Source organism: Meles meles, chromosome X, assembly GCF_922984935.1.
Source record: "Meles meles chromosome X, mMelMel3.1 paternal haplotype, whole genome shotgun sequence".
In the NCBI taxonomy this organism is placed as follows: domain Eukaryota; kingdom Metazoa; phylum Chordata; class Mammalia; order Carnivora; family Mustelidae; genus Meles; species Meles meles.
The window spans coordinates 41,698,985-41,713,903 of record NC_060087.1 but is presented as its reverse complement, the minus strand read 5'-3'; the positions used below and the strand labels follow the sequence as shown (position 1 = coordinate 41,713,903).

General features: G+C 38.3%; 1 protein-coding gene across 7 annotated transcripts in view; it reads right to left on the bottom strand.

Moving 5' to 3' along the window:
* JADE3 (jade family PHD finger 3) overlaps nt 1-14,919 on the bottom strand; it is a 135,537-nt gene that overhangs the window by 66,063 nt on the left and 54,555 nt on the right. For 2 of the 7 annotated variants that reach the window (XM_045996434.1, XM_045996439.1), the window contains exon 1: nt 10,465-10,503. The exons of the other annotated variants lie outside the window; for them this stretch is intronic. The gene's annotated coding sequence lies outside the window, so the exon portion shown is untranslated. Of the gene's footprint in view, nt 1-10,464; nt 10,504-14,919 lie in introns of those variants that run through there. 7 annotated transcript variants of the gene reach the window in all.

The following is a 14,919-nucleotide window of genomic DNA, read 5'->3' as shown; positions in this document are numbered from 1 at the left end:
AGCCACCTGTTGTTGAGGTTAAGTTCCAGACAAGAGCAGCTGAGAGGTTGGGCCTTTCTTCTTCCAGATGGCCCCCACTCCTGGGGTGGAGGCTATACCTTGGGTGTGGTGCCACCAAGAATACTGAGGTTCCAATGGCCCTGACTCCAGCTCATCAAGTGGGGGTTCTATAGAGGTTATATAGAGAGGCAAACCTAGGAGACCTGGGGGGCTGCCACTCACAGGGAAGTACATCGTTGTCCCCACACTCTACCCTAGAGCTGTGGTTCAGAGACTTTGCCCAGGGGGAGAAGCAGACCATAGAACAGAGGGCTTGAAATCTCTCCCCATTTGCAACTAAGTGTGGAGAAGTTCGAGCCTAGGCTGGTTAGCATGGTGGAGAACCAGGGAAAGAGACAGCTGGGAAGAACAATCCTGGAGTCAGAAAAAAAATCTCAAATACTGATCTCAGGAACTATCCCTTCTCAAAAGAGTTCTAGTTTGATTGGATCAGTTTGTAGAACAATTTATGTCCCAGGGTATTATTAAAAATAACAGAGCAATTAGCCATTTCAGCTTAGCAATGTGGTGTGGTGAGGGGAAGTCAAAAAGAACCCTGCCAACCAATGTCATCCCAGGGTGACTGGGGCATACCAAAGGATGCACCCTTAAGAGACAACATTAAGACTTACACTGCAGGGCAAAGGTGGGGAGTGATTAGGGTCACCTGGGAGGCTCGGGAGGTTAAGTGTCTGACTCTTGATTTTGGCTCAGGTCATGATCTCAGGGTAGTGAGACTGAGCCCAGTGTCAGGGCTCTCTGCTGGGCATGGAGCCTGCTTAAGATTTTCTTTCTCTTCCTCTGCCCCCGTCTCCTCCCTCCCTCAAAAAAAAAGGTGGGGAGTAAACAGACTTTAGGAAAATAATCCAGCCAGTCATTAAAGAAATAAATAAGAATTTAACAATAAAGTGCCCTGGGCAGGGGGTGTGCGTTTGCCAGTACCCAGTGTTGTTGCATTATATTACCTACAATGTCCAATTTCAAACAAAAAACTATGAGACATACAAAGAAACAGGAAAGTATGGTCTACACACCAGAAAAAAAACTGTGAGAGCAACCAGATAACAGATTCGACAGGTAAAGACTTCAAATTAGCCATACAAACATGTTCAAAGAACTTTAAAAAACCATGATTAAAGAAATAAAGGAAGGGGGTGCCTGGGTGGCTCCGTCGGTTAGCGTCTGCCTTTGACTCAGGTCATGATCTAGGGTCCTGGGATCAAGCCCCGCATTGGGCTCTCTGTTCAGCACTGCCTCTCCCTCTCCCTCTGTCCGCCACTCGCCTTGCTTGTGCTCTCCCTGCCCCCTGTCAAATAAATAAACAAATAAAATCTTTTAAAAAAAGGAACGTAAAAAAAGAAGGAAGGTAAGAATATCAATAAAGAGGTAGAAAGTATAAAAAAGAACCAACTGGTAATTCTGGCATTGAAAGTACAATAACTGAAATGAAAAAATTCACTAAAGGGGCCCAACAGTAAATTTGAACTGGAAAAATAATCAGTGAACTTGAAATAGATCAAAAGAGACGATTCAAGCCAAAGAACGGAAGAGAAAAAAGATGAAGAAAAATGAACAAGACCTCAGAGAAATATGCGACACCATTAAGTGCACTAACATATATGGGAGTACCAGAAGGAAAGGAGAAAGGAGCAGAAAAAAATATTCAAAAAAATTATGGCTGGGGCACCTGGGTGACTCAGTCAGTTAAATGTCCAACTCATGATTTCGGCTCAGGTCATGATCTCAGGGTTGTGAGATCAAGCCTGGCATCAGGCTCTGAGCTCAGCATTTGAGATTCTCTCTGTCCCTCTGCACTCCCCACCTCTCCAAAATAAATAACTCTTGGGGTGCCTGGGTGGCTTAGTTGGTTAAGCATCTGCCTTCAGTTCAGGTCATGATCCAAGGGTCCTGGGATAGAGGATGTCAGGCTCTCTGCTCAGGGGGTGACTGCTTCTCCCTCTCCCCCTGCTGCTCCCCCTGCTTGTGTGTGCGCTCTCTCTCTCTCTCTCTCTCTTGCTGTCAAATAAATAAATAAATACTTACGAAAAAGAATTATACAATATAAGTAAATCTTTAAAAAATTATGGCTGAAAACTCCCCAAATTTACTGAAAAAAAAATTAATTTGCACATTCAGGAAGCTCAACAAACTCTAAGTAATTTATACTACCATGACTACCACAACTGTCTGCAAAGAGATCCACAAAGAGGTAGATCACAGTAAAACTGCTGAAAGCCAGACAAGGAGAAAATCCTAAAAGTAGCAAGGGAAAGCTGACTCAGTAACTCCAATAAGATTAACAGTTGACTTTTCATCAGAAAGAGTGAAGTCAGAAGGTAGTAAGATAAGATATTCTAAGTGCTCTACAGGGCTTGTTGCACATTATCAGCTAAATATATTAAGAATCATGATGTAGGGCGCCTGGGTGACTCAGTGGGTTAAAGCCTCTGCCTTTCGCTCAGGTCATGATCCCAGGCTCCTGGGATGGAGCCCCGCATCGGGCTCTCTGCTTGGCGGGGAGCCTGCTTCCTCCTCTCTCTCTCTCTGCCTGCCTCTCTCCCTACTTGTGATCTCTATCTGTCAAATAAATAAATAAAATCTTTAAAAAAAAGAATCATGATGTATATTTTAAATGACTGGATTGTATGGTGTATAAATTATATCTCAATAGGAGCTGAGGAGTTGTTCTTTAAAAAAACTAAAAGGATTAGCAAAGTATCAAAATCATTGATCAAAATTCTATCTGACCTACTGTTAAAGTCAACTGAATATTTTTAAAAATTGAGATATAACTGATATATAACACTAAATTTGTTTCATTTGCACAACATAATGATTCATTGTTTGTATATACTGTGAAAGTTAAAGACTATTTTTTATAAGCTTGTTTTATTTCTTTTTAGAGGGAGGGAGAAGAAATGGACAGAAGGAGAGAGAGAATCTTAAGTAGGTTCCATGCCCATGCAGAGCCTGACATAGGGCTTGATCTCCCAACCCTGGGATCATGACCTGAGCTGAAATCAAGAGTTGAACGTTTAACCGACTGAGTTACCCAGGCGTTCTGAAGGCTATTTCTTTAAATAGAATGTTATCCTCCTATCATATAAATTTTGGGGGCTACATCTGACTCCTTAGTGCAAAACTTAAGACATTCAAAGACTCTTCTAAAGTGCAAACAAAACCAACAACAGTAACAAAATATTAAAAAAGTATTATATATAAAAATCCATCAAAAAGTAATGTGTAATTTAAAGTCACGGTGAATACAGAAATTAAAACAAAATAAAAGTAATATTTTTCTAATTATTTCCTATTGAATGCACTTATTCCCTATTGAGTAGCACCTCATTTTTCTGATATTATTGGGATGTTCTATATATGTAAACTTTAGAGAGAAATGCTATGCCCAAGCATTTAAAATTCTGATACCAATGGGAGCTTTTCTAAAATACATATTTATTAGTATTTTATTGTTGCAGTAACAAGTTACCACAAACTCAGTAGTTTAAAACAACACAAATTTATTATTGTGTTACGAGTATCACTGGGCTAAAATCAAGATATCAGCAGGATTGCATTCCTTTCTGGAGGCCAGAGTAGAGAATCCATTTCCTTGCCTTTTCTATCTTCTAGAAGCCACTCACATTCCTTAGATCTTGGCCATCTTCCTCAATCTTTAAAGCCAGCAATACTGCATGTCTCTGACCTTGCTTCTGTCATCACACCTCACTCTCTGACCCTCTCTTCTGCCTCCTTCTTCCACTTTTAACTACCCTTGTGATTACTTCAGGTTCACCCAGAAAATCCAGGATAATGTCCCTGTTTTATTAAAGTCATCTGATTAGCAGCCCTAATTCTCCTTTGCCATGTAACCTATCATATTCATAGGTTCCAGGGATTAGGGCATAGACATTCTGCCAACCACAACTTAATATATTTTTGCATTATTAAAAGTAAATATAGTCCACAAATATGCCTGACAGATTTCTGATGAAGGTAGAAAAGTAATTCAACAGAGGAAAGATAGACTTTTCAATAAATGGTACTGGCACGATAGTAAAAAAGAGACAGACAGACAGAAAGAAAGGAAAAGAAAAAAAAAGAACCTCAACCCAAGTCTCATACCTTATACAAAAGTTAACTCAAAATGGCTCATGGACTTAAACGTAAAACTATAAAACTTTTAGAAAAACACAGGAGAAAATCTTCAGGATCAAGGGCTAAGCAAAGAGTTCTTTGACTTGACACCAAAAGCATGATCTGTCAAAGAAAACTTCATCTGCATCAAAATGAAAAAAACAAAAATAAAAACAAAAAACAACTAGTTCTACAAAAGACTGTTGAGAAGATACAAAAAGAAGCCACAGAACAGGACAAAATCTTTATAAACCACACATCCAGCAATGGACTTGTATCTAGAATATGTAAAGAACTCTCAAAACTCAACAGTCAGGGAACAAATGATTCTGCTAAAAATGGGTGCCTGGGAGGCTCAGTTGGTTAAGCATTTGATTCTTGATTCCAGCTCAGGTCATGATCTCAGGGTCATGAGGTTGAGCCCCACACTGGACTCTGGGCTCAGTGGAGAGTCTGCTTGAGATTCTTTCCCTCTGCTCCTTCTCCTGCTCTTTCTCTCAAATAAATAATAAATCTTTTAAGAAAATGGTTGGAGAATATCTAAATGTCTAAAAGACTTGAACAGATATTTCATCAAAAAGCAGTATGAATGGTAAATAAGCACATGAAAAGATACTCGGTATCATGAGTCATTAGGGAAATGCAAATTAAAACCGTAATTGCTGCACTAAAAAAAAAATGATAATTCAAATGGTGAAGATGTGAAGAAACGATATCACTCATACATTGGTGGTGGGAATGTAAAATAGTACAGCTAATCTAAAAAACAATTTGGCTATTTCTTTAAAAATTAAACATGCCCCATTTAATAATGTTCATCAACCCCTGTACTGATGAACATTATTAAATGTTGCATATAATGAATAACAGAATGTAGGATTCCTAAACTTTGTAAAGTTAAGTCTATTATGTACCATGCTTCACTTCAAGAAATAAAAATAGTAGAGAGATTCTGGAGTCTAAAAAAAAAAAAAATGCCACTACCATAGGACCTAGGAACTGCATTCGTGGGCATTTAGCCCAGAGAAATGAAAATTTACATTCACACAAAATCCTGTACACAAATGTTATAGCAGCTTTATTCATTATGGCCCCAACTGGAAACAACTCAGATGTCTTCTAACAGGTGAATGGTTAAACAATCTGTGGTACATCCATACCATGGAATACTACTCAGCAGTAAAAAGGAATAAACTATTAATACATGCTGTAACATGAAAAACATACATAAAACATGTAAAAAACTTAGCAAAACATGCTCAGTGAAAGAAGTCATAAATACAAGATCACTTATTGTGTAATTCCATTTATACAAAATGTCTAGAGCAGTGGTTGCCTAGGATTCGGAGTGGGAATGCAGACTGACTACAAATGAGCACGAAGCTTTTTTTTGGGGGGTGGTGACATAAATGTTCTAAAATTGGACACTACTGATGGTAAATACAGTGATGTAAATACACTAAAACTCAGTGAATTGTATACTTAAATGAATTTTATAGTATGTAAATTATACCTTAATGAAGCTTAAAAAGACCTTTAAAAGTTATTGTAACAACCCATGAGAATTTTGGGGCAGAGTCAAGAAGAGTTAGCAATAGAAAAATTCTGTGTTTTCTGAACATTACCTCGTACTGGGATCGAAGACAGCATAAAAGAAATAGTTATATCCTCCAAAAACTCTCAGTGAGGAAAGCCAACTGAGCATGGACCTTACCCTCTCTCCTCACTTCCCTGAGTTTCAGGAGACCCATGACTTCTTATGATATAGATATTCCTCTCATCTGAAGTTCTGGTCTTAGGAACTTTGGCTAAAACAGTATCCCCATTTTCTTTTCATTAATTAATTAGTTGATTGATTAATATTCTTATTTATGTTTTAATTTTAATTCTAGTTAACATACAATGATATATTCGTTTCAGGTGTACAATATAGTAATTTCCATTGTCTATAATATTCTGTTCTTTAGAAGTTGGTTATCAAACTGTTCATGATCAAGGGAGGTACACATTTTTAAGAAGCTGCAAAATTTTATGTTTTTAAACTATTACAGTAACAATCACATTTTATGAATGATGGAAACAAAAAACTCTTGCATTATCAATAAAGAGTCTCGGAAACAGATTAACTAACACCAGTAACACCAGTCCTGGGAAATAAGAATGGATAGTCAATGATTTCGAAAAGGAAAACAAAGCAAGCAAAATTTTTGGGTTTGAGCTGTTACAGTGCATTGATCTCTCTGTTCATTTCTGTGATAGCGCTGCTGTTTTAATCACTGAACGAAAATTACAAAGAACAGCAAATGCAGCACAATAATAGTACATCTTTAGATCTGTCTTTATTATTTCTAATTACAAAAGTCCTATAAATATCACCATCATCCATCAGCCATTTTACAGATGAGAAAATTGGGGTTCAGAAATATTTAAGGGACATGCTTGGAGCCACATGGCCACCAGAGGGCAGAGCTGGCAGGTATATCTGGAATGGGTACTCCAAGTTGACCCTGAAAACTTAGGCAGGCTGGGTGGATGACAGCAGGAATGCTGCCCCTTCTAAGGCCAGCCTTCTCAGCGTGACCTTGGAGTCCCACAGTATTCTGGTTCTAATCTGTCAGGCCACATCAGCTGCTGTTCCCCTACCTCCAGCATATACTAGGCCCAGTGAGATTCCATGAACACCTCTTACTTCATACTTGGTGGCCTTCGTCAGGAGCTCTTCCCTCTGTCTACAGTTCCTTCTTTGTTAACCCTGATCAGCCCATTTTCCCCTAACCTGGTCCTACCTATTTGTTAGATCCCCTCAATGAAGCTCTCCAGGTATCCCTCTCTCACAATTACTCACTCCTTTGTTTTCTGAGTCTCTGTGCATGATTTTGTCGGTGTAAAAAGCCCCTCGCTTACACTGTAAATATTCTTTACATGGTCAGCCCTGCCACTATACCACAAATATCTTAAAAGCTGGGACAATATCACATTCATCTTTTACTCCCAAGTCTTAGCAGTGTCCTGCACAAAGTTGACATTCCAAAGAATAATAGATGCTATGGTTGTACCTAGCTTTACCTAGCTAACACACCCACCTCCCAGCTACTGCTGGTTTGCTGCTAATGGTTCACAGCTATCCCTCTCACTAAGCACAGGGGTCCTGTCAGGGAGCTTATACTCCCCCAGTCTCCCTCCCGGTGGGGGCCAGCAACTAGTTCTACATTCTCCCCCTACTCTCCTCAAACATGATAAGGTTAGACTTTTAAAAATTAATTAATTAATTAATCAATTAATGTTTTTATTGTGTTATGTTAAATAAAACAAACCATTACTTTTTGATGCAGTGTTCCAAGATTACTCAGCCATCAGAAAGGATGAATACCCAACTTCTGCATCAACATGGATGGGACGTGAGGCTAGACTTTTCTAAGACCACATCTTTACTTTAGCTCCTTCTTCCCTACACTCTTGTCCTCACTCCCTTATCAGTTTCTCCTGAGAGCATCCCTTCAATAAATCACATACGTTCAAATACTGTCTAGGTTCTGCTTCTAGGCACCCATACTACTCAAGGCAATACGTAAATCTTTACTAAGTGGTATACTTTTCAAAGTACTTCAGAATAAAATTTTTTGTTAAGCAAAACCATAAATAAGTAAGTACAGTGTAATCTTGGAGTAACTTCATGATGCACCTTATATTTGGATATATTATTCAGCTGTTTATTTTCTAATCCTCTGCTCAGGGTAGAGACTTTATAAAGGCATCCTTTTCTTCCTTACCTCCCACACTGAGTATTCCTTTGTTTTGGCAGAAATGAAATGTGCACCAGCCCTCAACTTGCACCCTTGGGAACAGTAATTTGAGGGCAGTTTTCAGATCTTATTCCTGCCATAATCTCAACCAAAATGATTAACAGCATGCTGATTTATTTTAACAGTGACTGTAAGCCAGGCAAAATACAAATGTATAAAGTAAATGCCTTCTTTGGGTGAAACTCCCTGTTAAAGGAGCACTGTCTGGAAGTTAACCCAACTGGGATTATTTGGGACTGGAATCTAAGTCTGTGGTTTGGTGGCTACTTGACTCCCCATTAATATTCCCACAGAAGAGCAGGTTGGCAAGGAAAAGTGATTAACTTAAACACAGCCCTTTCCTTCTATATGCCCAAGAGACAGACTTTTGAAATGTATGGTCAGTGCAAGGAGCTCCTTTTCACTGCCCTCTCTGGGGACATGCAGCAGTTTAAAACATAATCCAAGGCTCTGCTTTAAACATAGTCACACCCTTTGACCCAGGAATTCTCCTTCCAACATTCATCTTTGAAAAACAATCCAAAACACAGAAAATAATTATGGACAAAAATGTCCATTGAGGGGTGCCTGGGTGGCTCAGTGGGTTAAGCCGCTGCCTTCGGCTCAGGTCATGATCTCAGGGTCCTGGGATCGAGCCCCGCATCGGGCTCTCTGCTCCGCGGGGAGCCTGCTTCCTCCTCTCTCTCTCTGCCTGCCTCTCTGCCTACTTGTGATCTCTCTGTGTCAAATAAATAAATAAAATCTTTAAGAAAAAAAAAAAAATGTCCATTGAAACTCCATAATAAAATAATAACTGAAACCTGGCTATGAAACCAAAGAGGAATAAAGCATATTAATGTCATATTTCATTTAATCACTTAAACGTGGTATAAGGGGAAAATTTTATGTTAACATGTTAAGTGGAAAAAACAGCCTAAAATTAGTTTTACAGTGAGATTACATGAAATAAAATATATAGAAAACAGATGACGGCAATAAGCCAATTTACTAATATTAGTTAACATTAGTACCATTAAAGTGATGGATTTTGGGATGATAAAAACCATTCTTTCCAAATTTTTCCATTGTTCACATTTCTCCAGTACACAAATAGGGCACTTATCATTAGAAAAAAATACTTCTACGTTTTCAAGGTATTTGTCCCTCATGCCACCTGCAAATGATGCAGCTGACCAGAAACACTGAAGCTATAAAAATAGCTGTCACTGCCATTCATCATGGGCATTAACCAGAGCTGGGGAAAAAATCCAGAAAAGCATGACACAATCAACTGGATAGAGAAGTCTCCATATCATAAAGGTAGTCAAAAAGCACAAAACTTTGCAGTTTGGGAAAGACAAGTATCTACAGCAGTGGTTCTCAACTGAAGGCAATTTCACCCTCCAAGGGACACGTGGTGATATCTAGAGACATTTTTGATTGTCACGACTGGGAAGGAGAGTGTTACTGGTATCTACGGGGTTAGAGGTTAGAAAGGCTGCTAACCATTTCTACAGCCCACAGGATAGTCTCTTACAATGCACTGATGTATCTGGTCCAAACTGTCAATATTGCCAAGGTTGAGAAATCTTGCTCTAAAAGGATGAAGCTGAAATAAGACTCAAGAAGAGTGTAGAAATGATTGACTTGAGTTTATTAACCTACTCACAGAGTAAAAGTAACAAAGGGGCACTCCCTGAAACCTAAAGGCAATTTTATCAAAAAGAAAGCAGGACTTTGAGCAATGCTTAGGGAACTTAGAGAACTCATCAGCTCAAGAAGTGGAACAGAATGAAAATATAAACAGGTTCAAGAAGGACTGAGATAAAATCAGGGTGGATAAATTCCTGATGGTATTTGGAAGTAATCCTTAAGTAAAGAAACATCTGTAAGTCCAGCTCCCTTAGGCTTTCAGGAAAATACCCTCCAGAGCCCCGAACAGAGACAGACATTTGAGTTAGGTCACCAGTCAGACCAGAGCAGAATTCTTCTTATATCCTTAAGGGTCAAATCCTGCCCATGGGGGCAAAGAACCTCCTAAAGTCTTCCTTCAACAGAAATCATGAATGCTATAAATATGTTTCTTGAGCTGATTAGCTCTGCTTTGGGAAAAACAATACTAAACTCCATGTTGAAGCCAAATTCTCTACAAAATTTATCCATCACACTGCTTCGATGCAATGTTGTGGAAACAAACTTCCCTTCAAGTCTGTTCACCTCTCATATCTTTCTTCTCTACCATATTTCAGTAGTCCAGTGACTAAAGCCATAAATATCTATCTAGAAACTGAGTAAACAAAAAAATAAGAAAAAGGACATAGCCTACATATTTTACTGCTTCTCCTCATCCCCAACAAATCTTTATCTTGAAAAAAGAGATACCAGAAGCGCCTGTGTGGCTCAGTCGTTAAGCATCTGCCTTCCACTCAGGTCATGATCCCAGGGTGTTGGGATGGAGTCTGCTTTGGGTTCCCTGTTCAGCTTCTCACTTTTCCCACTCCCCCTGCTTGTGTTCCCTCTCTCACTGTCTCTCTCGCTCTCTGTCAAATAAATAAAATTCATTAAAAAAAAAAAGAGAGAGATACCAGAAGATGGACTGGATGAACTTTTGTGTACGTTCTAAAAGACAACTACCTCCATCTCAGTGATTGTGTGTGTATGTATGTGTCATTTCAAAGCTTGTTTTTACAAAGAAAGACATGTCATGTGACTCATGAGATCCCTGTGACCAGATGAGGAATCTGGAGGTCAACTCTTTTCCAAAGCCCTTAAAATGCATTAAAGAAAAAAGAAGAAAATACAGATTTGTCTGGGTAGGCTCCTGCCACTCAGAGAAGTATTTCCATGTCAACCACAGTTACCTCTATTGCCAGGAAGCAGGCTTACCCTCTTCAATATATAGACTTGTTAACAAATTATTTAGGGATATCAAACCTCCTGAGTAGGACTTATCTTGTATAGAAAGGCCAGGCTGGGAAGGAAGTTTAAATCAGGGTTCAGTAAACTTTTTCTGGAAAGGACCAGCTAGCAAATATTTTTGGCTTTATGAACCATATGGTCTCTGTTGCAACTACTCAAATCTGCCTTTGTAGCATGAAAGCAGTCACAGACAGTACATAAACAAATGAGGATGGCTCTGTTCCAATAAAACTTTATTATACTGAAATTTGAATTTTGTATAATTTTCATATCATGAAATATTATTCTTCATTTTTTAACTATTTAAAAATGTAAAAACCATTCCTAGCTCACAGGCCATGCAGAAACAGGTGGCAGGCTAGATCTGACTTGTAGGCCATAGCTTGTCAACCTCTGGTCTAAACTACAAGAAATATTTATTATTTATAATATTTATAAATATTATAATATAAAACACATATATAAATATTTATTTTAATTTTAATTCTTTTAAAGTAGGCTCCACACACAGCAGGATGAAGGGCTTGAACTCATGACTCTTTAGAGATCAAGACCTGAGCTGAGATCAAGCTGGCTCACAGACTGAGCCACCCAGGCACCCCAAGAAACATTTTAATGAAAAAAAGGATATTGAAAATCAGAAGTCTACAAATGAATTATCACTCTCCTAACATCACCCCCACCTTAATCTCTCAACCCACTGTTTGTCTGATACAGACCTCACTGGAAGGTTTCAGCCTGGGTGGCCTATTTGGTGATATTATCTTGACAGATTTTAATGGTTGTAGTCCTTCCTAAATTAAAATGTTTTATGCCTTTTAAGGGAAAAAAGCCCCAGTTCCAGTAAGTTTTTTTTTTTAAATTAGCAGTACATGTTCTTTTTAATTTATGTACATATATTCAACAATTTCAATTACCCAAATAAGCAGGCTTGGCATTTTAAGAATAAAAAGAGATATATGTACAAAATATGAATCTTTTTAAAATAAAATACCATTTGCAAATAAGACTTCTTAAGAATAAAGTAAATCAATAAGAATAGCTTTTACTATGAAATACACAATTCTCCAGATAGAAACACAATTTTCAAAAATAGCAGTTTCCAATATGTCTCATCTGCTGCTGTGAGTTGCTTCCACATTGAGATTTTTGCTCACATGTACCCCTAGTACATTTATAACATCTACCCAATTTAAAGTGATCGTCAGAGTTTATTAGGAGGAAAAATAACCTTTATCCCAGGTTTTCATTACAATAAAAGGCATGTAAGCCTTACATACAAGGTCAGAAAAACAGAAACAATCCCAAACTTACTGAGCAAGTTCAAATCCACTGCACACCAACTGTTAATATTGTGCTACTAGAGGGCTGGCACTGCACTGGCCACCAGAACTGAGAAACCAAGTCCTTTGGCTCTCTCAGGACCACGGTCACAGGACCAGGTGCACTAGACACACTGTCACAATGGCTTGGGTGATCACAGCCCGTAACTGGTAACCAGTGATGTGTGACAAACCAATCAGGGAAGGTTTTCAGTGTTAATCCCAAAATCAATCAAATTGGTTGGGGGTGAAGTAGAGGGGGATTGAGGTTAAACCCTCACCTCCGGTTAGAGCAATGCCTATGGCAAAGGAGCAGTCAGACATGCAAATTGACATATAAGTCAGTACTGACTTTGAGGGCAACAAAAAGTGAGGGGAAATGAAATAGCTACAAATCTTCCTCAGAAGAAAAGGACTGGGCCACAGATGCCAAAATAAGTTAAGCCCCAAGAAAACATACCTAGCCTCCTCAGCAGAGGTTCTCAATCCCCATTTCCCACTGGAATCATCTGGGGAGCTTATAAAAACCCCAATGCCCAAACTGCACTCATTATCAATTAAGTCAGAATCTCTCTTTTCAAAGAACCAGCTTTTGGATTCATTGTTTCTCTCTACTATTTTTGTTTTCAACTACATGAACTTCTCTTTTCTTTATTGTTTCCTTCCTCCACCGCTGGTTCTGAGTTTATTTTCCTCTCCCCCTCCCCATTATCTTGAGGTTGATGCCTAGATTATTTGAGATCTTTCACCCATTCCTCATATAAGCATTTAGTGTCATGAATTTCCCACTTAGTACTTATTTAGCTACATCCTACAAATTGTTTTTTAAAGATTTTATTTATGTATTTGAAAGAGAGAGTGACAGGGAGATGAGAGAGCGCACAGAGGGAGAAGCAGGCTTTCCACTGAGCATCAGGCTCTCTAGCGTGATGCGGGCTCGATCCCAGGACCCTGAGATCATGACAGGCAGAGGCTCAATCTGCTGAGCCACCCAGGCGCCCCCATCCTACAAATTTTGATATGCTGTGTTTTCGTTTTCATTCAGGGAAATGTATCCTTTTTTTTTTTTCTCAATTTCCCTAGAGACTTCCTCCTTTACCCATGGATTAATGAGAAGTATGTTATTTAGTTTCCAAGTGTTTGAAAACTTTCCCTGGCCTTCTTTTTTCTGATTTCTAGTTTGATTATGGTCAGTGAATATACTCTGCATGATTTCAACTCTTTTATATTTGTTGAGGTTTATTTTATGGTTTGAGCTACAGTCTATTTTGGTGAATGTTAGTCACACGTGTACCTGAAAAATAAGTATATTATGCCGTTGTGGAGCATTCTATGTCAATTAGATCTGGCTGACTGGTAGTGTATTTCTTTTATAACCTTGCTGATTTTCTTCTGTCTGATGGTTCTATCGGTTACTGAAAGGGGCACTGAAGTTCCCAACTCTATGAATTTGTGTTTCTCAAATCAGTTATGCTGAGTTTTGCCTCATGTACTTTGAAGGTCTGGTTATTTGGGCATACACATTTAAGACTGCTGTGTCTTCTGGATGGATTCACCCTTTGAATCATTATGTAGCGCTCCTCTTGTCCCTGGTGATTTTCTTTGCTCTGATGTCTATCTATCCACAATTAGTATTCCAGCTTTCTGTTGAACGGTGTTTGCATGACATACCTTTTTTGTATCCACTTACTTGTAGACTACCTGTATATTTATTTAAATGGAATAGAATAAAATGTGTCTATTCCATCTTGTCTGGAACAGCAAGGTTGCTCATTCTACTATTTTTGCAACTCCTCTCTAAATTTAGACATATTAGCTCAAAATATCTTATTTTAAAAAATTATCTCAAAATAAAAATTAACTATTAAAAAAGGAAATACATGATAAAAAGGCCATCTTACTCATGTTCCTACTATATCTGGAGAATATTAAGTTAATATTTAATATTATTTAATAAAGGAAAAGAATTAACTTGAGGACTTGTGAGATTTTCACTTTCCTCCCAGAAGAAGGAAAGAAAGGACTAAGAAATAGGTAAAATTCACAGGCCTGAACGTCACTGGAGAGTGAATCCCTCTCTGCGGACCAGCTGGTAACAAGGAAAATCAGTTGGTAACAATGATATTACTATTTTTCCTTAAAAGAGAAATATTCACCATACCTGGTGCTCCTGGTTTTTCTTAGGCATAGGAACTCTTCTTCCAGTGTTTGCATTTTCTAGTTTCCCTGTCTGGATTTTAATTATTTTTACTACTTACTGGCATTTTCAAAAGGTTAACAGAGAGAATTTAAAATGTATAACTTGAGAAGTAATAAAATTCCAATTAATTAGTTCTACCACTTGTTAGTTCTGTAAAAGAAATGATGAGTGAGAAAGCTGGAAAGTACTGACTAAAATGTGGCTTTCTGAGAATTAGTTGTGTTCAGTCATTTATGCCGTTCATGCTTCAGTGCCCCAGGAAGCCAGATTTGGATACAGGTAAGTAGTCATTTGAGACAAAACTGCAAAAGGTTACCCCTGAACTGTTTCAAATGCTAACCAAAGGGATCACTAAACGATCTAAGATAAGGACTAGAGAGCATAGATGGAAACTAATTATCTCCTCTTGGCCCTAGGAAACCAAACTTCATGTAAATTAAAAGCATTCATAAAGGAATATGAATCACAGAAAAAAAAGAACAGGTTTTTCCTCTCTAGCCATTTCTCCTATCATTTCAGT